The sequence below is a fragment of the Crinia signifera genome, chromosome 5, assembly GCF_055691185.1.
Source record: "Crinia signifera chromosome 5, ASM5569118v1, whole genome shotgun sequence".
NCBI lineage: Eukaryota > Metazoa > Chordata > Amphibia > Anura > Myobatrachidae > Crinia > Crinia signifera.
This window is the reverse complement of record NC_139221.1, coordinates 62,313,430-62,336,476: the sequence shown is the minus strand read 5'-3', so window position 1 is coordinate 62,336,476 and position 23,047 is coordinate 62,313,430. Positions and strand designations below refer to the sequence as shown.

Below are 23,047 nucleotides of genomic sequence, written 5' to 3'. Positions count from 1 at the left end.
GAAGGAAATGGTGCAAGGTCACAACACTTGCCTGGAAAGACTAAAAGATCTTACTTGATATGTGTTTTGGAGCATAGAAGGTAAAGGAAGGACATTATGTAAACTTTCAAATATACCCAGGGTTTTGACAAGGTAACGGAGGGAGACATTCTTCAAAGGAAATTAATTATTAGATCATGAGGACACAAGCTGCGACTGAAGGGAGGTAGATTCAAATGAAACTTGAGGAAAAAATATTTTTTAGAAAGGGTAGTGGATAGTGGAATGACCTGCTATCAGAGTCTAAGACAGTAGATTAAAGTTTAAATATTGTTGGTATAGACATAAGCATATCCCTACAAAGAACTAGGATCAAATAGGGTTGAGGTTACTAAAAGTTATACTTGATGGGCCAAATGGTCCTTTTCTGCTGTTAAATTCTGTGCAGCCATAGATCTGTGTACATGTCCATTGTGAACACAAGAGGGCGCTCTGGATTCAGCATCTTTCAGTGTTGGCCAAATACAGCAGTGAGATCTTTCAGATCCATTTCCGTCAGGTCTTCTGTATCTATTCTGTAGCACAGGCAGCAGAGGACAGAACTTCTCCAAAGTCCCCAGCTGGTTGTTTGCTGTCACTAACATTTCACAGAAGATAAACATTAATGTCACAACAAACATAGTATAAAGGCTGTAGGAAAGCAAATATATTTTTTAATACTAATAATAAATGAGAATTGTACACATTTTCAGGAATATACTGTATGTGTAATATATGTTGCCACTTAAAAAAAAAAATAGCAAGCACATACAAAATTGTATTCTCTTAAACTCTGAGTGTACACACTTTTCGAATCCTGCTTAGTGGCCGCTGATATAGTTAACTATATTGATGGTGCAGCAAGAGAACAATATAGTGTATACACATTGACCAATATTGTTTGCAATATCGGTCAGTGACATCACACGCACCCCTGCTCCATACATGCAGTCACTGATGATTCCGTCAGATTGAGCTGCATGTACAGACAACAGGAGAGGGGTCGTTAACGACCTGCGGCAACACCCACCATTAAGGCTATTGAACATACACACACATGATATCAATATTCGGTACTCTTTACTTAGAAGGGCGCCCATCTCGGCCATCTCGGGCATTGAATGCACTAAAAAATCAGGTGCGATGCGACAGACGAGATGCCCGAGATTTCCCATAGGGAACAATGTTAAATGTCTCAATTGACCCGATTTTCCTGTTCAATGCCTCAATTGACCCAATTTTTCCATAGGAAACAATGTTAAATGGGCCACAGAGGCCAAATAGGCACCCTGAAGTGAATAATGGCCACCCGAATTGTTAACGCCACCCCACGATCAACGTCAACCCGAAGCGTGGCGAGCGCAGCGAGCCCGCGAGGGGCGGCGGTACGCGTCCTACGACCTTTTCATACCCCCACTATCCACGTCGGCGCGGAGTTGAGAATAGAAAGTGTGGCGAGCGAAGCGAGCCACCGAGCCCGAAGCGTGGCGAGCGCAGCGAGCCCCGCGAGGGGACGCGGATACCTTCACAGGTATCCGCGTCCCCTCGCGGGCTTCACAGCTGTCCGCGTACCCTCGCGGGGCTCGCTGCGCTCGCCACGCTTCGGGTTGACGTTGATCGTGGGGTGGCGTTAACAATTCGGGTGGCGATTATACACTTCAGGGTGCCTATTTGGCCTCTGTGGCCCATTTAACATTGTTTCCTATGGAAAAATCGGGTCAATTGAGGCATTGAACAGGAAAATTGGGTCAATTGAGACATTTAACATTGTTCCCTATGGGAAATCTCGGGCATCTCGTCGGTTGATCGCACCCGATTTTTTAGTGCATTCAATGCCCGAGATGCCCGAGATTTTTTACTAACGATGCCCACGATCAAAATCGTGGGCGCCCTTCTAAGTAAAGAGTACCCAATATTCATATTGTCCATATCGTTAACTATTTATCGCCCAGTGTGTATCCAGCTTAATATGTTACCTTAAATGGAGATTGTTTAAGGTTGCACCATATTTTGTTACCACTAGATGGCGATGTGTTTGTCGAAGGTAAAGTTGAAGTTACAGATGGGGCCACTCTCAGTGTTGCTGCCAGACTGCCAGCCTCAGGTTTCTGGCAGATGGCAATCCGGCGGACAGGGACAAGACATAGACGCGCGAGCGTCTCACACGTTGGTGCATTTATTGCTCACCTCCTGAATGCCTCTTTTATCATAGAACATAGCAGTAGATCACCATCGTACAGCCATCAGCCAGAGACACAAACACTGGGTGCTGCAGGCCTTGAAAATTAGTCCGACATGCCACCACTCTCTGTTATCATCCTTGCCCCTCCCCCAAGCAGCTGCAGTATGTCAATCACAGTATGTCAATGAATTAAATAAGATGGGATGTTGTTATGGGCAACCTATCAGATTCAATCTATTATCTTCTAGAACAGGCATTCCCAACCACGGTCCTCAAGGAACACTAATGGTCCAGGTTTTGGCAATATCCATGCTTCAGCACAGGTGACTTAATGAATACTTCAGCTATTTTGATTTAAATACCTGTGCTGAAGTCTGGATTTCACGAACACGTGCACTGTTAGTCTGCCTTGAGGACCGTGGTTGGGAATGCCTATTTTAGAAGGTGCAGATGGTGCCGCTCTCATCTGAGCGGCTCCGATCCCACCGTCCACCACATTGTGATGCCGCCAGCCGGCGGATAGGACACGCGCGCGTCCACGTCTGCCGGCCCGGCCACCTCCATAAATAAGAAGTAGATTCTGATTGGTTGTCCATAGCAATATCCTATCTGAAATATAATAGTAAATAAACCCCAAAGAGTGGCAGTACAGTACCAATTGGGACACAGTCTAACAAATTTAATGAGCCTTCCTGGGTGCTGGCTATTCCAATCCATGGACATGTATGAGTGTGCTATGTAAGTGTTGTGTGTGTGTGTGTGTCTCACTGATGTGGTTGCTAACTCACTCACATTGGAGGCCACACTCTTATGGAATTATGCAATCAGTATATGAGGTTGGTGCAAGATTCCATGGTGCAGTTTTGCAGCATGTAAATAGGTATGTGCACCAGGGAAGGGCCAGTATCTGTATCAGCATAAAGTCGCAGATACTACAGCACAAAAATGACTTGCACACAGACACTGCTGCATACAACTCAGACAGGTAGGCACAATTTCCTTATTTTCATATATTTTCCCCACATTTATCAATAAAAAACTTTTATCCTAGGGATGCCATGACAAAAATGCTGGTACTCTAGGATGCCATGATTCAAAGTTTGGGAGCCACTGCACTAGGGGGAGAGGTAGAGGCAGTGGCAGCTCCAGAGGGGTTGCGTGACAGTACAGTATCAGGCATTTTCAATAAGCTGGTTGACCCCATGGCTAATTACTGTGCAGGCCCAATCCAGTTAGCACCTGCGTGTGAATCCCCAAGCGTGTACTTCAGGAGAAGTCTGTGAGAGAGAAGCACAATCGGGGGTTCGCACACAAGGAGAACCCGATGATTCCACAGTTTATGTGAATTTTTCAGGACTGCACAGCTGTGCCGGAGCAGGAAGTTTTGCACCCTGTACCACCCCGAACACATGAAGTCACACTGAGTGGGAGGTGCAACGGAGATACCTCCCAAACAACAAAATCTGTCCTGTGTGTGGTCAGGACCACTCCACTACATGGCAAAGCCACACACACCCTTGTGCTTAGTACAGACATAGGGCGCATGCATAAAGTCCTGATTTCACCTTTAAAAATGTTGGGAGGTATGGCCAACGGCCCCAGGAAGTACATCACTGTATGGGGAGCATCCTTATCATCCACAGAACAGCTCTGTAGCAGTGCTACTGGCCCCAGGGCAGACTTGTTACCATTTGAAATCTCCTCTGAAGGAGAAGGCCAGATAAGAAAGAAACAGGTGGGCAGTGATGATGGCAGAGGCAGACCAATTGCATAATTAAAAAATGCTGTGACTCATATAGGGGGAGGGGCTAAAATGACAAGATTACAATAGATTAGCCCCCTCCTAACTGTGGATTCCAGGTAATTATCTCCCACATTCTGCCCACTTCACTAGGAAGCGGGTGGGAGGATTGGCCACTCTTCCGGGGAATTGGCAGAGTTCTCAAAAAATCATGTCTCTGCCGCAGGAGAGTAAGCACGTATTGCACAGGGTGCTATTTCTGCAAACTACAAACCAGATGCAGATGCTGTGGGCCAGCTGAAAACTGGAATAATTTGGGTTTAGTGACTGTTTAGATTACTTGACACACCTACAGTAAAGCCAAAAACAATGTAAGACACAAAGTTTTTTCTAACTTTAATTTTTTTGACTTTTAGAACTTTCATAGCAAGAAACTGATCTGAGATAAATGCTATTCTTAAAGACGCATCAATGGAGTAAATAAAAGCGGTGGATGGGGCGGGCGCAGGGTCTACACTGCAGATTTCATGTGGTCTGGCCATCCGCATGGAGGCCCTTATTGTAGTTGACTCAGACGGATGCGTATTTCCGGCGGCAACCGAGTGTTCTTAGCTCCGCCTACCATACGGATTGCTCACACCATCCAAATGCGGTAAGACACTGAGCGAATGGACCGCGAGTGGTTTCATGTGAACGCATATGGTAATGAGCCCAAACAGCCCTTCACGCCCCTCTCCACCCCTGTTCGGATTGTTGCATCCAAACGTTTTCTGTATGGAATTCACGCCGTATTCGGACGTGCGCGGTGTTCGCACATGCGCAGAAACGCCTCTGCACATGCGCAAACACAATATTTTGGCCGTCCGACTGAACACGCAGCCGTCCGACTCAATCAGAATAAGGGCCGGAATCTCTTGAACAGCCCTACAAGGATGGATGCCACCTTTAAGGAGACAGACACTAGAGGTCCTACTGGACCCCTAGCGCCTGTCAGGAGAGCGCAGCACATAAAGCTCTAACAGGAAGTACCAGTGTAATACCCTGACAACAAGCATGTAACCCCTGGCTACGAGCTAGAAACCCCTGGCAATGCAACGTGCATGTGCTATAGGTATAGAAAGTTATAATTATTGGAGGGAGCACCTTAATTTTTTTGGGCATGGGGCAGAAAACGTCTAGCTGTACAAAATCACGATCAGTATATCTATGGAGTCTGGGAGATACCCAGTGCTCCCATAGGAATTGCATGCAAATATCAGAACACAGAAACTCTACACAGATGGGGACCCAGTATGAGAATACACGTGATACTGCAGGCTATGAACTCACCAAAATCATGACCAATATTTGGCAGGTCCCTGTTTCCTACTGATTTGATATTGGTGCTTATCGCAGAGTAGCTGACTTGCATTTAAATAAATACAACTTTAAAATAATAAAAAAAAAAATTGCATGGGGTGACATCTAATTGCGGTTAGTTTTGGCACTTATACTATATTATTATTATGGGAGGGAACGTCTCAACACAAGACTACACTAGCTGAGCACAGGCATTGCCCAATGGGGGCAAGTAATTTCTTTGGTGTTACTATCAGATAAGTCAGTTTAATAAGCTGTAGAAACTTCACGGTGAGGAGTTCTCTGATCAGTATATATTGTGCTATAAAGTATAAAACTCCACACTAGGCAGTGGCATGGTTAGTGATAGGAGGGGGCAATATATTGTACTAGAAAGAAATAGAACTGCACTGGTAAGGTTTAAAAAAAAAAATGTAAATTTTTTTGTTAAATGTAAACCCCATTCACATACTCATCGCTGCTGTAATACAGTGCAGATAACAATCAAGGTGGAGCTCCTCATACTTAAAGCTATCATAATTATACACAAGCTAAAGCCAATCTGTCACGACAAAATCAACAATCATACTGTTCAGTGCCAAGTGATTAATTAAACAATGGAGGCTAATGTTACATTTCCTGTGTTCCTTCCATCATGCATGCTGCAGAAAACAAAAATGAATTAAACTCCTACTACTGCAGCCACAAGGAAGGATGTGGGTTTAATATATGTTTTTGTGAGTACACCAACCTCACATATGTACTTCATTATTTCTGGCACGTTTTGCGACATCATATTGACTAGTTCATGCTTGTCTATTCGCTCTGATCGGCCAGGAGGCACCCAACAATCGGGTGCCCCTCCCTGCCCCACAGAAGGGAAGGGAAATCTATGTCGTCCTAGCCATGCCCCTGGCTGTATAATGCAGGTAATCTTGGCACTATACAGTATATCAGGTGCCTGGTAATGACGACATGGCTTGGGCCCTTATTCTGGTTCATTCGCAAAGGCAAATTCCTTCTCAAATGGACAAAATCATGTGCACTGCAGGGGGGCAGATGTAACATGCACAGAGATTCAGATTTGGGTGAGTTATTTTGTTTCTGTGCAGGAAAAATACTGACTGCTTTATTTTTACACTGCAATATAGATCTCACTTTGAAGTAAAACCCCACCCAAATCTAATTCTCTGCGCATGCTATATCTCCCCCCCCCCTGCAGTGCACATAGTTTTGTCCATTCAAGAAGGAATTTGCCTTTGTAAGTGAACCAGAATAAGGGCCTCAATCCCTTACTGACCTCTTTCCTCCCCTTCTGATGGAGGAGGGTGACACATCTCCCCTCTCCGTCCATAGCTCCTCTTGGGTAAGCACTATAGGCCAGGCACTCCCTAGCAGAGGGGTCACTTGAGGGTTATGGGAGGTGTAGAACGCACCCAAGTTTCATCCTTGCAGGAGGTGACATCAAAGTGCTGTGCAGCACCCAGCTGAGAAGTATCCGGCAGTTCAGGTAGACTCCAGGAGCAGCCCAGAATAATGGGAATGATAATCATGCTCCCGAGTGATGTATTCAGGGGACTTCCCACAAGGACACTCACCCTTTTCAGGAGTGTGCTATTTGGAACCCCAGGTCCAGGTGTCTCTGACCATTGTTCTGCCACTGCTCTCTGGACCTTATCTGGGCATGCCTATGTGGGTTTTGAAAACTATCTTGAAATTTTAACAACTGTAAAACTTTGCATAGAAGCATTAATGAAAGAAGGGAGAAGAGGAACGTGCAGCATCCAAAGGAAGGAGCAGAAGATCCCTCAATAGCCAGGCGTTCCTAATATGGAAGACACGCTTACTCCACACGAGGATTCAAGTCTTTCAGAGCTTGTTACATTTCAGTCTCCCATAATGAACTTAGCTGGAGCTGGAATGAGGCAGTATCTGCAATATACGGTCACATATTTAACCGTTTTATATTATTTTGGAAACTTAAGTATTATTATAGATTAACTAATGGATTTGAACACACATTTATTACCATGCATGTAATGTGATACAGCATACGCCCAACTGCCATCCAACGCTGTTGTGTGGAAGTGACAGGGCCCTTTTTAATAACATGAATTAACAGTAGTTATATTTCCTGTGGTTCTAAAGATACTAATTACTATGGAATATGTTTGATAAACAGTAGCATCAGTAGATGGTATCTCGCAGACATTGGTATGTTCAGCATGAGCAAAGATAAATAGAAATCAAATAATGTTGTAAAACTAAATAATGATTTGGTGTAATGTTTCTTAATACATTGTACTTTAGTAACCTTAGGTCTATGACAATACCACAAATTATCATATACAAGACATCTCCGACAAGACTCAACATTATTCTTGGAAGAAAGAAGGTTGGTATTACCTAAACTGGCTGAGCATGTTACCCGACCAACACCACAGAAAGCTGGAGAGACACACCCAAGGGCTTGATAACAATTTTCTTGTTGCCTAGATCAAAACTAAAGCCTCCATGTGTTGGATACTGTTTGCTAAGATCATGATGCATCTTTATTGCTGTAACTGTTCTCTTGTATTAATGTAGATGTGGAAGAAAAGAAAAAGCTTCTAGGGGGAAAAACTAAATACGTTTTAAAAGATTACCTTGGAGAGCACACAGTGGTGAAAGTCCTTTTCTGAGCCAACGTCAATACAGACTGCCTGTTCACTAGTGACATCACTGAAACACAATATGTTCCTAACAGGCAACATGCTCAAGAATATTGGTTAAGTGCACAAGTCTATATACATAAGTATAATTGAACGATGTGAGGGTGTGTGTGTGTGTGTGTGTCTGTGTGTGGATGTTGCACGATAACTCTCGAACGCTTTAACTAATCGTCTTCAAACTTTGCACACTACCATATCATCTTAAGGGACCATCTAAGTTCGAAGATGGGTTTACTCAGACGAGCCCTTAAGGGTGCTGTCATAAGGGTCCATGCTATTTCTGTTGTTTTCATGCATTGTGATATGTCTGTGGTAAGCTTATGACTTTCTGAATACAACACAATAAACAGACTCGCTTAAGTGGACCCTTAAAGGCCAATAAGGGTTCATTAAATGAGAACATTTTCACTTTACAAAACCTTTGACAAAATGAAATTAATAAGCGACTCATTGGCAAAGTGGTCCGAACACTGTAGATATCGTTGTAAAATCACAGGCAGTTATTTTTTCTCTTGATTGCTTATTGATTGAGGGTTTTTTGGGATCTTCTGTACCTCCTGCCCTGCTGTGGTTGGCGAGTGTAGGTGGACAGTTGGAGACTTGCTCTGGCTGCTGCAGCAGCTTCTGCATTGCTGTGGTTGGGAAGGGAAGGTGAATAGTTGGAGATTTGCCATGCCTGCTGCAGCAGCTTCTGCTCCAATGTGGTTGGGTAGCAGTGGTGTTTTTTACCTATGGGCTGCAGGACTGCCCCCCCCTCCCCCCAGGTAAAATCTGCCACTGTTGTCTGCCTAAGCGAAGCCATATGCAGTCTGTGAGACTGCTCTTGCATCACTGTAACTGGCAGTAACTTCTTATTGGAAGGACGACCTGCTAGTCACCCAAGGCAGTCACATTGGGCGGTGTTACCTCCCTCTGGGACACCTCTACAAGGGCTGCTCAGTGGCAGCCCATAAAAACCATGTTCCGTACATGCGCAGTAATTGGCTGATAAAGGACCTGTGATTGTGCGAAACTGTAAATAAATAATAATAAATAAATAAAGGATAGTACCTCACCATTGGCACCAGTACCAGTTGCATCTCTCAGGATTCTTTACACCCTGACACACCACGGTGGATAGGAGCCAAAACTCTGGGATCAGGATGAGGAAAAATACTTTAAGATATCTTACAGACACAAATCTCCCGGTTGAAATGGGTGGGACTGACGTCTCTAATTCCAGTTTCACATTGTGTGTTTGTCTGAGAGGTAAATGGGACATAAGTGCTCTTTTTTTACCCACTTTGCAAACCCCAAAGAATGTCGGAGGATGCAACTTGTTATTTCAAAATAATGAAACAAAACAACGTGACTCAGATGTAGAACAAGCGTCAGATTGCTTAATTTCCCAACATCTGCCTTGTAATCTCAGAGAACTTTATGAAAAATGGTATTGCTACTAATATACTAGGGTAAAGGTCTGTGAATTTATTGCCAAAGTCCAGACAGTATGGTGAAAAATGTATCCACTCAGAAGACGTATTGCTTGCAATCAGGGCTATTTTTGTGCAGGCTCCAGCAGGAACTGAGGCCCTTATTCTAGTTTACTCTTTCAGACAAAATATTTCTTAGATGGACAAAACCATGTGAACTGCAGGTGAGGCAGGTGTTACTTGTGCAGAGATAATTAGATTTGGGTGGGTTTTTTTTTACACCTGCCTTACCTGCAGTGCACATGGTTTTGTCTATCTAAGAAATACTTTGTCAGAAAGAGTGAACTAGAATAAGGGCCTCAGTTCCTGCTGAAGCCTGCACAAAAATAGCCCTGCTTGCAATGCAATATACATATTTTATTTGCTCCAATAGACCAGTACTGCCAAAGAGCATATCCAGTGTCGGACTAGGGATCCAGTGTCGGACTAGGGATCCAGTGTCGGACTAGGGCTTTAAGGGCCCTCCAGGGAAATGCACTGGCAGGGGCCCATACTTAGAGACTAATCATTAGTGCATGGTCTCCTTGATAAATACCAGTGCATGCATGATCATGTACAAGATAATAACAGCAATGCCCTGTAGAGAATACATTACAGTCCTGTGCAATGTATAATAGAGCATACTGTATGTATAATGTATAATTCAAGTGCACAATCTGGAACCTGAACCCTAGAGAAAATGGTGGGCAATGGGGTCCTCTCGGGGACCCCATTGCCCACCATTGGTTTTGTTCATTTGAGAAACAATTTGCCTTTGCGAGTGAACCAGAATAAGAGCCTAAAGTGCCTGATGCAGGGGTGGACATTAACTGAACACAATGCCAATCTTTGCGGCAGCTGAGCACTTATCTTTGGCGCATGCATTACCCTGAGCATACACATGTGACACTTGGAGGGGAGAATCACATCGATCACCCCTTTGCTGGTAAGTATTTAGTAATGCTGGGTACACACCAGGACGACTAGGGCCCGATTCTGTCAATTTAGATCCAATTCCGACCGGTTGTATGCAGATTGTATGTACTATCGTGTGTTTTTGACATTTATTTGATCCGATTCCGATCCAATGCGCGTTCACGCCGCTCGTTTGGTCGCATCTTTGGTCCTACGTGCTGCAGGTAGGATCCGTCAATCCCAGGCCGACCGACCGTCAATCGTATGCAGATCGTGAGTGTTTTTTGCCGCCTCCGTCGTCCGTCCGTCGGTGCGTCCGTCGTTTGATCCAGCCTATTTGAGTGGCATTTCCTAAACACTCCCCCGGCGCCATGTTTTTCCACATAGCAAACAGCGCTGGCGCAGCAGTTGGACTCTCCTTCTTGTCTCATCTCCCAGAACAACAACCTGGTATGTTTGCACTCCCAATGCTCTTCTATGCATGCCCACTGATGCCACCAATGTATATAGTGTGTATAAAGCACTGGTTTGGCAACCGTGCACCCGACCATGTCACTGTTTTTTTTGGGTGGGCCCCATGTGTGTGTGTATACATATAACCAATGTCCACCATTGCAGTATTCCAAGCACTCCTCTCTGCTAGGCCCCATTCACCTGTGTGTGTGTGTGTTTGTGTATATATAGATATATATACATAAACCATTGTCCACCATTGCAGTATTCCATGCACTCCTCTCTGCTAGGCCCCATTCACCTGTGTGTGTGTGTGTTTGTGTATATATAGATATATATACATAAACCATTGTCCACCATTGCAGTATTCCATGCACTCCTCTCTGCTAGGCCCCATTCACCTGTGTGTGTGTGTTTGTGTATATATAGATATATATACATAAACCATTGTCCACCATTGCAGTATTCCATGCACTCCTCTCTGCTAGGCCCCATTCACCTGTGTGTGTGAATAGCAATCTGCACAATAAAATGTATAGTGGTTTTCATAAAAGTTTATTAACATTTTAAATACTTAAAACATAAGAACTAGGTAAACTGGTAACTATAACTATAAAAATTTAAATATGAAACAAAACATGGGTATAACTATAACAACTAAAATGGTTTTATCTTTTTACAGTCCCAATGTCCAACGCAAAGGAACAAGAGTTTCTTGAAGGGTTTATTGAAAAATATCGTTCACACGAATGCCTGTGGCGAACAAAATCCAAGGAGTATTCAAACAAAATGAAAAGAAACCAAGCCTTGGAGGACTTGGCACGCTACAGTCTTCCATTTCACCCAGAGGCCAATGTTGAATGGGTGAGGAAACGCATCCAGAATCTGCGCACGGTGTTCTTAAAGGAACACAAGAAGGTGGAGGCTGCAAAGAAGTCTGGTGCTGGAGTCGACGAGATGTATCAAACATCGCTCTGGTACTATGACCGGTTGACATTCACCCTCAGCCAGGAGTCGATGAGGACAGGAGTAGTCCTTATGGTAGAACATGAAAACCAAGAAGTCACGGCGCAGGAGGAGGAGGAGAATTCGCAGTCTGCATCGGTGAGTCTATTTTTTTGGCTATCTAATTGATTCCTCCTGCCAATCCACAGCGCCCTCCCCATTAAAGTAGGCCATGTACTGTTCCCTCACCTGTTTGGCTCGTGCACTCCCTGTGTAGTGTTGTGTTGGGGTTTGCAAGGAGGATATCTGCACTACCTCCTCTGGCAGTTCTTGGTCTTCTTGGAGTGCTGTGCCTGTAGCCCTTTGCTGTGTGGCTTTTCTGCGGAGCAAATTGTGCAGGACACAGCACGCCGTGACAACCCAGTCAATTTTGTCCACCCTCAGGTTAATGGCAGTGTGGAAAATGCGAAACCGGCTTGCCAGGATGCCAAAAGCATTTTCCACAACACGCCGTGCCCTGGATAGCCTGTAGTTAAAGATCCTTTTGTCATGGTTCAACCCCCTTTGCGCATATGGCTTCATGACATGCTCGTGCAGGCCAAAAGCCTCGTCAGCCACAAAAACAAAGTTAAGCCCCTGTTTAGTTTCCTGGACAGACGGCAAGTGAAGGGTGTTCGCTATGAGCCTTTCGTAGAACTTTGTGTCCTTGAAAGTGCCACCATCCGATGCACGGCCATTCCTTCCTACATCCAGGAAGATAAACTCATAGTTCGCATTAACAACAGCCATTAGTACAATGCTAAAATAGCCCTTGTAATTAAAATAGTAGGAACCACTATTGATAGGCTGGGCTATGCGGACATGTTTGCCATCAATGGCTCCACCGCAATTTGGGAAGTTCCATCGCTGTTCAAACTCCTCTGCGATGACTTTCCATTCATTCACGCTGGTAGGGAACTGAAATTAGAAGTAAATAGAATTGATTAGTAAACATGTTCAATTTTTTTACAGCTTGGTGACTACCCACCTGCAACCCCAGACCTATCTGTCCTATCTGAGAATGCATGCACATCGAACGAAGTTCCTACTCCGGCACGCACTCCGCCACCCACCCTGGAACCCACTCCACCACTCCCCCGTGCCAAAAAAATGCGTGGCAAAGGAAAAAAAGGAGAAGCAGCGGCACATGAAGAATTTATGATGCGGGCACATCAAGTCCTGCAAAGAAACCCGGACAAACATGACAACTACTTCACTTATGTGGCAGAGTGTGTTCGCAACATGGCTCCTAACCAGCAACTTACTTTTGAAAAGTTATGCATGGAGTTGGTGTATAATGGCAGTTTAGGGTATCTCAACAGTGGCACTAAAATAGTTGGCATTGGTAGTGCACCAGACACACCACTGTCATTAGAATCACCAGTGCCTACTCCGCCTGCCACCGTAGCAGGCCAGTCGAGCACAATTCCAACACATACCCAGTCAACACCTACACAGCCTTCTCAACCCCCCCAGTACCGTCAATTCTACAGTTCTTTACTGATAGAAGATCCAGAGTGTCCTGTTTTTGAGGATCTGTCTTAAAAAATAGGCTACTTTATCATTTACCATCGACATGGTCTCAGCTGCAGGTATGTGATGGCCACTGCTCACATGGCGTATGGCGCACATCAATGGGGCCGGGACCATTGCATCTGCGCCATGCGCCATGTGGGCCGCAGCCTTTACATATCTGCAGCAGACATCCTCTGCCACACAAGGGCCACAGTGTGTATTTTTGTTTATTTATATGCTGCTACCTGTACCTGCATTACCAGAGGGAGAACAGGATTCTCCTCAATCTGGATAGCAAACTCCATTTATTGCCCTTTTTTCTTTGCCAATAGTATGGGGTACTGTGCGGCAGACATGGTCTCAGCTGCAGGTATGTGATGGCCACTGCTCACATGGCGTATGGCGCACATCAATGGGGCCGGGACCATTGCATCTGCGCCATGCGCCATGTGGGCCGCAGCCTTTACATATCTGCAGCAGACATCCTCTGCCACACAAGGGCCACAGTGTGTATTTTTGTTTATTTATATGCTGCTACCTGTACCTGCATTACCAGAGGGAGAACAGGATTCTCCTCAATCTGGATAGCAAACTCCATTTATTGCCCTTTTTTCTTTGCCAATAGTATGGGGTACTGTGCGGCAGACATGGTCTCAGCTGCAGGTATGTGATGGCCACTGCTCACATGGCGTATGGCGCACATCAATGGGGCCGGGACCATTGCATCTGCGCCATGCGCCATGTGGGCCGCAGCCTTTACATATCTGCAGCAGACATCCTCTGCCGCACAGTACCTTATCCCTACTGTTGTAAGGGCATGTTCCAGAAGTTACCAGAGTGTGTTTTTTTTGTTTATTTATATGCTGCTACCTGTACCTGCATTACCAGAGGGAGAACAGGATTCTCCTCAATCTGGATAGCAAACTCCATTTATTGCCCTTTTTTCTTTGCCAATAGTATGGGGTACTGTGCGGCAGACATGGTCTCAGCTGCAGGTATGTGATGGCCACTGCTCACATGGCGTATGGCGCACATCAATGGGGCCGGGACCATTGCATCTGCGCCATGCGCCATGTGGGCCGCAGCCTTTACTTATCTGCGGCAGACATCCTCTGCCACACAGTAGCCCGTACTTATTGGGAAAGTTTAAACTGGGTCATACATACTTAAATCTTTATATATAGTGTGTGTTTTTGTACAATATCTTTTATATATGGTATTATAATATATTTGTGTTGACACAATCTATTTACTATTTTACATGTTTTAACCATGAAAGGCCTAAAAAACCTGTTTCTGTCCTAGGCCTAAATTATAAATAAAAATATTTTGTTTGCACAATAAAGTGTACAGTGTATATTTCATCCTTACCTTGCAATACTGGTACTGCAGCACCTTCACAATGGCTTTGCAGGTCTCCGGGATGATGAGGCCCAAAGCTTGCGGGGAGATGAGGGATCCAAACTTTAGGTCAGCAAGAGACCGTCCTGTCGCCAGAAACCTCAGGGTCACCACCAGCCGTTCCTCAGCAGGGATAGCCATGCGATACTTGGTATCCTGCTTCTCGATGTGGGGAGTCACCAGACGCAGCAATTCCTGGAATGTGGCATCATCCATCCTCAAGAAGTTACGAAAATCGTCTGGGTTATTCTCCCTGATGTCCCTGAGCAGTGGCATGTGCGAACGAGTCTGACGCTGAAGTAGCCACTGCTTTGTCCAGCATGATCTTTCTCTCCTGCGCTGGGCTCTCTGACGCCTGAGCTTCAAAACTGCATAATAGAGCAGGTACTGTTGCTGGTGACTACCCATCACTGCATTCTCCATAGTGCAGGGTTAAAAGACACTTTGTAATGGCAGGCAAAACAAAGTAATGTGTAAATAGCTATGTCCAGCAGGTATAAACCAAGCCTCACTAGTAACAAAGCAGAAATACACTGGTTTAAAATGGCTGCTGCTATTCCTATCCCCCTCTGCTAGTCCTCCCCCTCTGCTAGTCCAGCCCCTTCATTACAATTTCAAAGGCCCATCTGACGACGGTCGCATGTGTTCTTGCAAAAAAAACAAAAACCAGCGATCCGACCGTCTTAACGACCATCGCGGGCACATCGGGATCGGATCTAGATCGTTCCGCAAAAAAACCCACAATTTTTGCTAATCGTTTGCTGGGGACTGCCTGGGAGCTCCCGGGAAGTCCAAGGGAAATCGTTCCATGGTCGTCTATCGGTCGTGAACGACGGTGGTCGTCCTGGTGTGTACCCTACATAAGTCATCAGGACTTGGGTAAATATGGTATTAACTCAGCTCAGCTCAATTAAATTCAACAGTACACAGCAAGCAAGATGTATTATGTTGAAACTTGTCTTTATCCTTCTTTAATGTGGAAGCTTGGAAGTGCTAATTACAAACCACCATAACTTGTAATAGATACAGTATACATAGAACTCTTACATGGCTTGCACATAAAATTATACATATATTATTAACCTCTATTAAACATTCCTATTAAACTAGGACCTGCTGTAACTATTAACATTTAGGGCAGTATTCAATGCTCCCGAATCACCGTTTGTTTTTTTCGGCGAATCGGGCTGTTTTCACTCCTTCGGCGGGATTCACTAATAACCCCCGCTGTACATCGCCGGCATTCGCATAGTTAATAATCGCATATGCATTAACATATGCGATTATTAACGCCAAAGCGAAGGCCGGTGATGTGCTGCGGGTCCCCCCTCCCTCCCTGCACCCTTACCTGGCTGTAAGGGCTCCATTCACTGGTCTGGGCAGCACAGCAGGAGGCTGCCCGGACACAGGTGAGGGGGGTGCGACGCTGATCGGCGGGGGGCGCGCAGGGCGGCGGGGGACGCGAAGGGAAGCCCATAGGCTTCCATGGGGTTACGCCAAATAGGAACTTGGGTAACCCCCTCGCAGTGAAGCCCCGACGGTGGGGCTTTGCTGCATATGAAAATGCTGTAAAACCCTCTAAAACTGGGTTTTTACCGCATTTACAGTTTGGTGAATCTCGCCCCTTGTGGTGAATCTTTTTCACTGATTCACCCTATTCAATGTTCACTGTTCGCCGAAAGTGAACAGTGAATGCCGGCCAGTTCTCCATTTCATGCTTACTGCAAATCCTTGGTGTATTTCAATGGGGTTTTCACTGGGATTCGCCGAGAATACCAGTGAAAACCCCATTGAAATACACCAGCGATTTGTATTCAATGCTAGGATGGAGAACTGCTTTCAGCATGATTTTCGCCATGATTCACCGTTTTGCATTCAACATCTTTTTACGGTGAACTGGAAAGTGATCTTTTAAAATAAAGGTTTTTGTTTTTTTCTGGGTGTCAAAAAATTCTGCTATTTGGATTCAATATATAAATTTTTTTTATTTTATTATTATTATTATACATTCGCCAGCAGTGATTTTCACTTCACACTGGTCCCGCTCATTACATATGCACAAGCGAGACCAGTGAAGCGGCTCCCTACCCATGTCCCCTGCCAGCTGTACCAGGGGGGTGGCAGCTTCTGCTGCCTGTGTCCCCGGGAGCCCTCCTTCTCCCCCACAAATTCTGGGACAGGCTTTCATCTCCCTGCCTGCTGCCGTCCCCCAGCTCCCTGCGGCGTTCACAGCAGGGGTTAAAAATCGCCATCAGGGACAGTGAGACCCTGCGGCGTTGAATAAAGTGACAGGGAGGGCTGGCAGTGAATACTGCAGCCCTCCGGAACCCTGCACAGGATTCGATGCACATCGCTAGAAATTACATTGAATACTGGCCATAGTATTACTATACTGTTTCATTAGGTTAAGTTCTTTGTGCTTTGTTGTACATTGTTGTAAAGTCTATATAAACTATACAGTATATATATGCATATACATTTATATTTATAACTTTGTTTACAAACAGTGTGGTGCATACTTGCCTACTTTTGAAAACGAGTTTCAGGGAGATTATAGTAGGTAGCAGAATTTTGCACAGGGGGCGTGTTATGCTCCACCCAAAGGGCGTGTCTAGTTCAATATATGGAGAGATTGCGAAAAGAGATTGTCAACGAGGCATCTAGAATTGTGGGTGTGTACTGCTACATCTGAGCGAAATCTTTTAAAATGACTTATATCCAAATGTAGATGAGCCCCAAAGCAGTTAGTAAGAGTTACTATACTTGGTAAAGTGCTGGGAAATGCTGCTGATGATTCAATGTAAATGTATCTGTCTCTCATTCCCTTTTTCCCCAAAAATGTAACAGTGTAATGTGGACTAGGTGAAATGAGGGAGATTGGTAGACTAATGAGGGAGAGAGGGAGATTGCTGTTATTTCAGGGAGTCTCCTGCAGAATGCAGGAGGGTAGGCAACTATGGTGTGGTGGGATCCAATTCACTTTGGTTAGTAAAAGTGGCTTTAAATTGAGTGAATGGTGAAGCGATGTTAATTTAAAGGTCATACACACTGGAAAATTTTGACCAGCATGTATGCTGACCGATGATGGGGAAATTACTGGGCAGTTTTAGTGATTTTCCCGGGGGCAGATGACTTTCAATAACATGACGCTATGAAAAGCCACCCACTCCACTGTGGCCGGGCCAGCGATGATGTGTGAGCGTGCATCATCGTTCACTGCTCATGTCACCATGTGTGTATGGGCCTGTTGTCCCCCAGGCCCATAAAATAGTGTGCTGAGTGCAGCGAGTCATGTGAGCGGGTGCAGTATACTTCATGTCGACCTGTGTCAACATAGACACCCAAATTTGTTTTGAAAACTCATGTCAACCTTTTCCCATGATGACATGATTTCATTTGTTGACCTTTTGAATGTCGATCAATAGTGGTCATCCTTTTAAATGTCTACCTAGACACTGTCAACCTAATGACCCATACCCCCTTCCAAAGGATGTAAAACAGATGGAGCCTTTGTACTAACCAGCAATACTTATACAGTAGATGTACACTTTGGCAAATGATTATAAATGATATCAGAGATTATATCTTACTACGTATAACCTGACTAAATCCATTTGGAATATCTGCTCTATCTAAAGCATCAATTGTCCATGTGCGATTAGGGTTGCATTGTCTTAGTGGGTTGTTGGTTTACTTCAAGCTTGTAGCCGGGACCAGACTGGGACCAGAAATCGGCCCTGGCATTTTGAGCACACAGGCCCATCTGTAGCAGGCGGGACACTGGCGCGGCAAAAGCGCTCGCAAAAAAGGGAGCGTGGTCAGAGGAAAGGAGGCGTGGCATTATGGAACACATCGTAATGCCCATTACACAATATGGAACACACCATAATGCCCATTACAGAATATGACACAATCTGATATGCCCATTGCCAGTGACGGCTCCTGCCTATAGACTTAAGGGGGGCTGCAATTTCCTGGGTACTGCTCGTTGCAGACGGTCATTATATACTTGCAGGTTATTAGTTTGATTTGCGCTGTACCAGTGTTTGTATGCATTTACTGTAACTAAATGATGTACTCATATGCACACAAACACAGGTACACACTTTTAATAACTTTAATATTTATTTATTTATTTATCACAAGTTTCTTACATAGCGTACACATATTCCTCAGCGCTTTACAGAGAATATTTGAACATTCACATCAGTCCCTGTCCCAGTGGAGCTTACAATCTATATTCCCTACCACATGTACACACACACACACAGACATTGTAGGGTTAAATTGTTGGAAGCCAATTAACCCTATCTGTATATTTTTGGATTGTGGGAGGAAACCGGATTACCCAGACTAAACCCACGCAAGTACAGGGAGAATATACGAACCCATGACCTCAGTGCTATGAGGCAGTAATGCTAACCATTACACCATTGTGCTAATATTAATTAAAGTACACAAAATTATACTCTTAATAAAGATCTACACACAGATATTATTAAAATAAAATAAACTTCCATGCCCCTCTCTGGTGCAATGTATACCTTCCTTCAGCTGCATCACACTGAGTCACACTGGGCATGCTCACTGCAGAGAATTGCTTCTGGGCTGCACAGACAGCAGCCCATAGAAGCATTGTAGCTCTGGCGATTTGCACAGAATGGCTTCTTATTGGAAGCTATTGCTGTCATCGCTCCATGTACTGACAGCCCAAGAGAGGGAGGAGTTTCCAGCTCTGTGTATGATGAGCAGTAGCAGCTTCCAATAGGAATCTACTACATGCTGAACTCCTCCCCACAGGGTTGGGCTGTTGCTGTGTCTGCCCTGCTGCTTCATGGAGCCTGGTGAGAGGAGGTTACAGGCATGTCAAGAGACAGACAGCCAGTACCAGAGCTCCGGAGGTTGGGGGTGCCCGCGGGGGGAAGCACCGGAGCTCTGGTGCTGTCTGTGTCTCTGGTGTTGTGATTTTAACTGGTGGGGCTGCAGTCCTGCAGCCCTATAGCAGGAGCCGCCACTGCCCATTGCGCATTGTGCCTTTTGAACTGTCCCCTTACATACATCTACTTAGGGTAATAATTCCTTGTTCGATGGAAATATATATATACTACACATAATGTCAGGGTCCTCCTGAATAGCACTTTAGGACCACAGTCACTCTATAGAATTTTAAGTTTTTATTGCAGAACTAAGGAGGTTATTCTGATCGGAGCGGCCAAACGTGCGTACGTTCGCTATTAACGTACGCTATCCGTACGCGGCCGTTGGGGTTAAGTCCACCCACAAGTCAGCCGCATACGTACGGCCAGAAACAACGTCAAAGGGGAGTGGCGTACAATTGAGCGTACACCAACGTACACGGACGGGCCAGCCCTTACACTCCGACAACTGGCGTACAACTGAGCGTACGCCACCGTTTACGGACGTCTCTCGTCCGTCTTCCCGCCGACTTCTTGCGGAAATCTGAGCGTACGCCAGCTTGCACGGACGGGTCCCTATTGTTTTCAATGGAAAACTCAGCTTATGTCACCGCTCGTGAGAGTGAGCGTACGTCCGTGTACGCTGGCATACCCTTAACATATATGGACCTGCAAATCTTGCCTTTCAACTAGAATTCTGACAATTAATTAATTGATTGAATTAATTAATGTGCAAAATAGTGGGCATGGGCTTAAAACATTGCTGAAACATCCTTTGTAGGTGTTAGATGTGGTTTATGTTATTGTATCATAAATACAAAACCTATGTTTGTATTAGAGTGAACACGTTGACACATGTCGACTTGTGTAGATTGAGTGTGCTACTGTGTAAAGTCTATGAAAGCACGTAGTGAATGTGTATAACTGTTTAGCAAATACCTACCTTAGCATATATAAGCAGGTCTTAAAAAGATTCTTACCTTAAATTAAACAAACCTTTAAATGTAGAGAAGTATAGAAAGATAAGCTTCCAATGTGTTTGAGTGCTGTGTGTGGCTTGCAGGTAGTGAAATCATGGTTTGGACTCAATAGACTGCAGCATTGCTTATTACATTCAGGTGTATGGGTTTGAGTAGTAATCAGCGTAAATTAGCAAACCCAGGCGCACGCTGGCATGCGGTATCTGTAGGAGTGGTTTGAGATGGCGGTTGGCGGCCGCCTGTTTTGTGTCCGAAATGAACGGTGCTTTAGTCGATCGTGCGGTAGTAGCACCGCTCATTTTTGGTGCACACCCCCGTGTACGCCCATATTTACGCCCATTTTCCCTCATTATTTCGGCCGCTCCCCTCATCACGCCCCTATGCCGCCCCCAATGCCCGTACACTCGCGTATAGGTTTTTTCGCACGTAGAGACCCGTCCGTAAGCGTTGTGGAGTGTTCGCGCCTGCGCATTAGCGAATGTACACATGCGCAGATCATAAAAAATCCCGGGACGTACGCGTACGGCCCGGCCGCACCAACCAGAATAAGGCCCGAAGTCCCATCACCAGGGTCTGACATGTAAAAAATGCTAGAGGACCAGGTTCTCCTGTCTCCTTTGAAATGGGTGACATTTTTGGCTCTTGCTTGTGGGTGTTGCTCAGTGGGAGGCGGTCCTGCTCGTGCTGCTGGGGATGATATTATGATCTCTTAACCATCCCTGGCTCAGCATTCAAATCCGGGCATGGCCATAGGCAAAGCCGGACTGGCCAACTGGCTGCCTGACTGTCTCGCTCAGCACTCCTCCCTCCCGCACCGTTCAGACCGGAGGCTCAGTCGCATCACGTCGCAGCCGCGTCATGATGCAATTGTGCAATTATGCAAATTAAGTGGCCGTTCGCACTGCACAGGACAAATTCGGCCCACCTAGCCATCAGCCCTTCTGGCATTTAGATGGCCAGTCCGGCCCTGCTTGTAGTCGAGAAAGAATTGGCCTCAAAGGCAGCATTTGGCTGGTAGCATTGAGGTAGTTGTGGAACACTGGACTGGGTTAGGGGCCAGTGTCACAACCCTTGTCGGGGTCCTGGACAGGTAGGAGGAAATGCTGTTCCATAACTCAGGCTGCAGCACATGGCTGTGCAGAATGACTGAGGTCAGCTGAGGGCAATAGGCTTTGTGGGCTGTCCTTTATCAGTAAAATCCATCAAAGAGGTTTTGGCTTTTTTCAACTAATCATCGCTCTGTGGGGTTATTTTCGCATGATTACATATTTTAGTATGCACTCTACACCTCAAAGCAGTGCATTATGGGAGCATTAGTTGCAGAGCAGTTAGGAGTTAGAAGTCTATGGGGTCTATGTACTAAGCCTTTGAGAGAGATAAAGTAGTCAGTCTGGAGTGACTAAGGGTGGGATTTATTAAAATACTTCATCGCCCCACCGCAGTGATGCTAGCACATATGTACTAACATATGCGACTAGCATCGCAATGCGGTGACGGAGACCCTGTGTTGTGGTGTGCGGGGTGTCTCTGTCACATTCCTGGGTGCCTCCTCCTCCCCACATGCTGGGAAGCCTAAGCAGGCTGTCCCCGGCACCTCTTCCCGGGTCCAGGGCCAAGCTTCCTGGAGCCTAGAAAGGTATGCCAGAGAGAGGGGGGTCAGCATCTGCGGCAGGGGTTGGCAGAGGTGGCCGGTTGTGGCGGGCGACGATCAAAACCCACTTTTGGGTGGCGATACCCTGGCCAGCGAAGACGGGGTGGCCTGGTTTTAATACATTTGAAAATGCAGTAAAAACCCAGAAAATGGGGGTTTTACCGCATTTTTACCTTAGTACATCCGGCCTTAAAACTTGCAGTGTCTGGCTCCAAAAACAGGGCAGGCAGTTGATGTACTTTGACAGCCGACTGCCCCCGGAAGGCAGGTGCCCGCCTTGGAAACGCATGCAAATGCCCGAATTTACCCTGCATGCAATAAAATAAATAAATGTTTTTGAATATTATTTAACAAAATATTCATCCGAGAGTAACCTGTGATGTTTTTATGGCTCTTGCTGACCCACTACAATTCATCGAAATGGTCTGACTGCTTACAGTAGGTTTATATAAAGAAAACATTGTTCAAACACTGTTTAATTAAGTGAAACGCTTTTCTTTGTAAAATGGCTTCTGAACGGTAATATAGAAAGGAATTTGTACATTCTGATAATTCATCTCCATGGTCAACAAAGATCAAAGTGTTTTGAAGTCAGCAAGTTACTTCTGAGTGACAACATCACCTTTCCCCCACTTCTTACACAGTGCAAATACCACAACCACAAACCTAATGAGCATTACTTCCAGGCCATGATCTGAACAATGGATTTACTGGGCGTAAAAGTCCCAAACCACTGCAGCTGTGATGATATGTAATCTGCTCTGAGGTCAGGCACCGGCTCTGAAGAGCGC

At 45.4% G+C, this 23,047-nt stretch overlaps 1 protein-coding gene across 1 annotated transcript in view; it reads right to left on the bottom strand.

Annotated features, from left to right (window-relative positions):
- Positions 1–9,207, bottom strand: part of LOC146080265 (E3 ubiquitin-protein ligase RNF31-like) — a 49,481-nt gene extending 40,274 nt beyond the window's left edge. The window contains exon 1 of the mRNA XM_083187334.1: positions 9,046–9,207. The gene's annotated coding sequence lies outside the window, so the exon portion shown is untranslated. The remainder of the gene's footprint in view (positions 1–9,045) is intronic.
- Between the last annotated feature and the right edge of the window lie 13,840 nt (positions 9,208–23,047).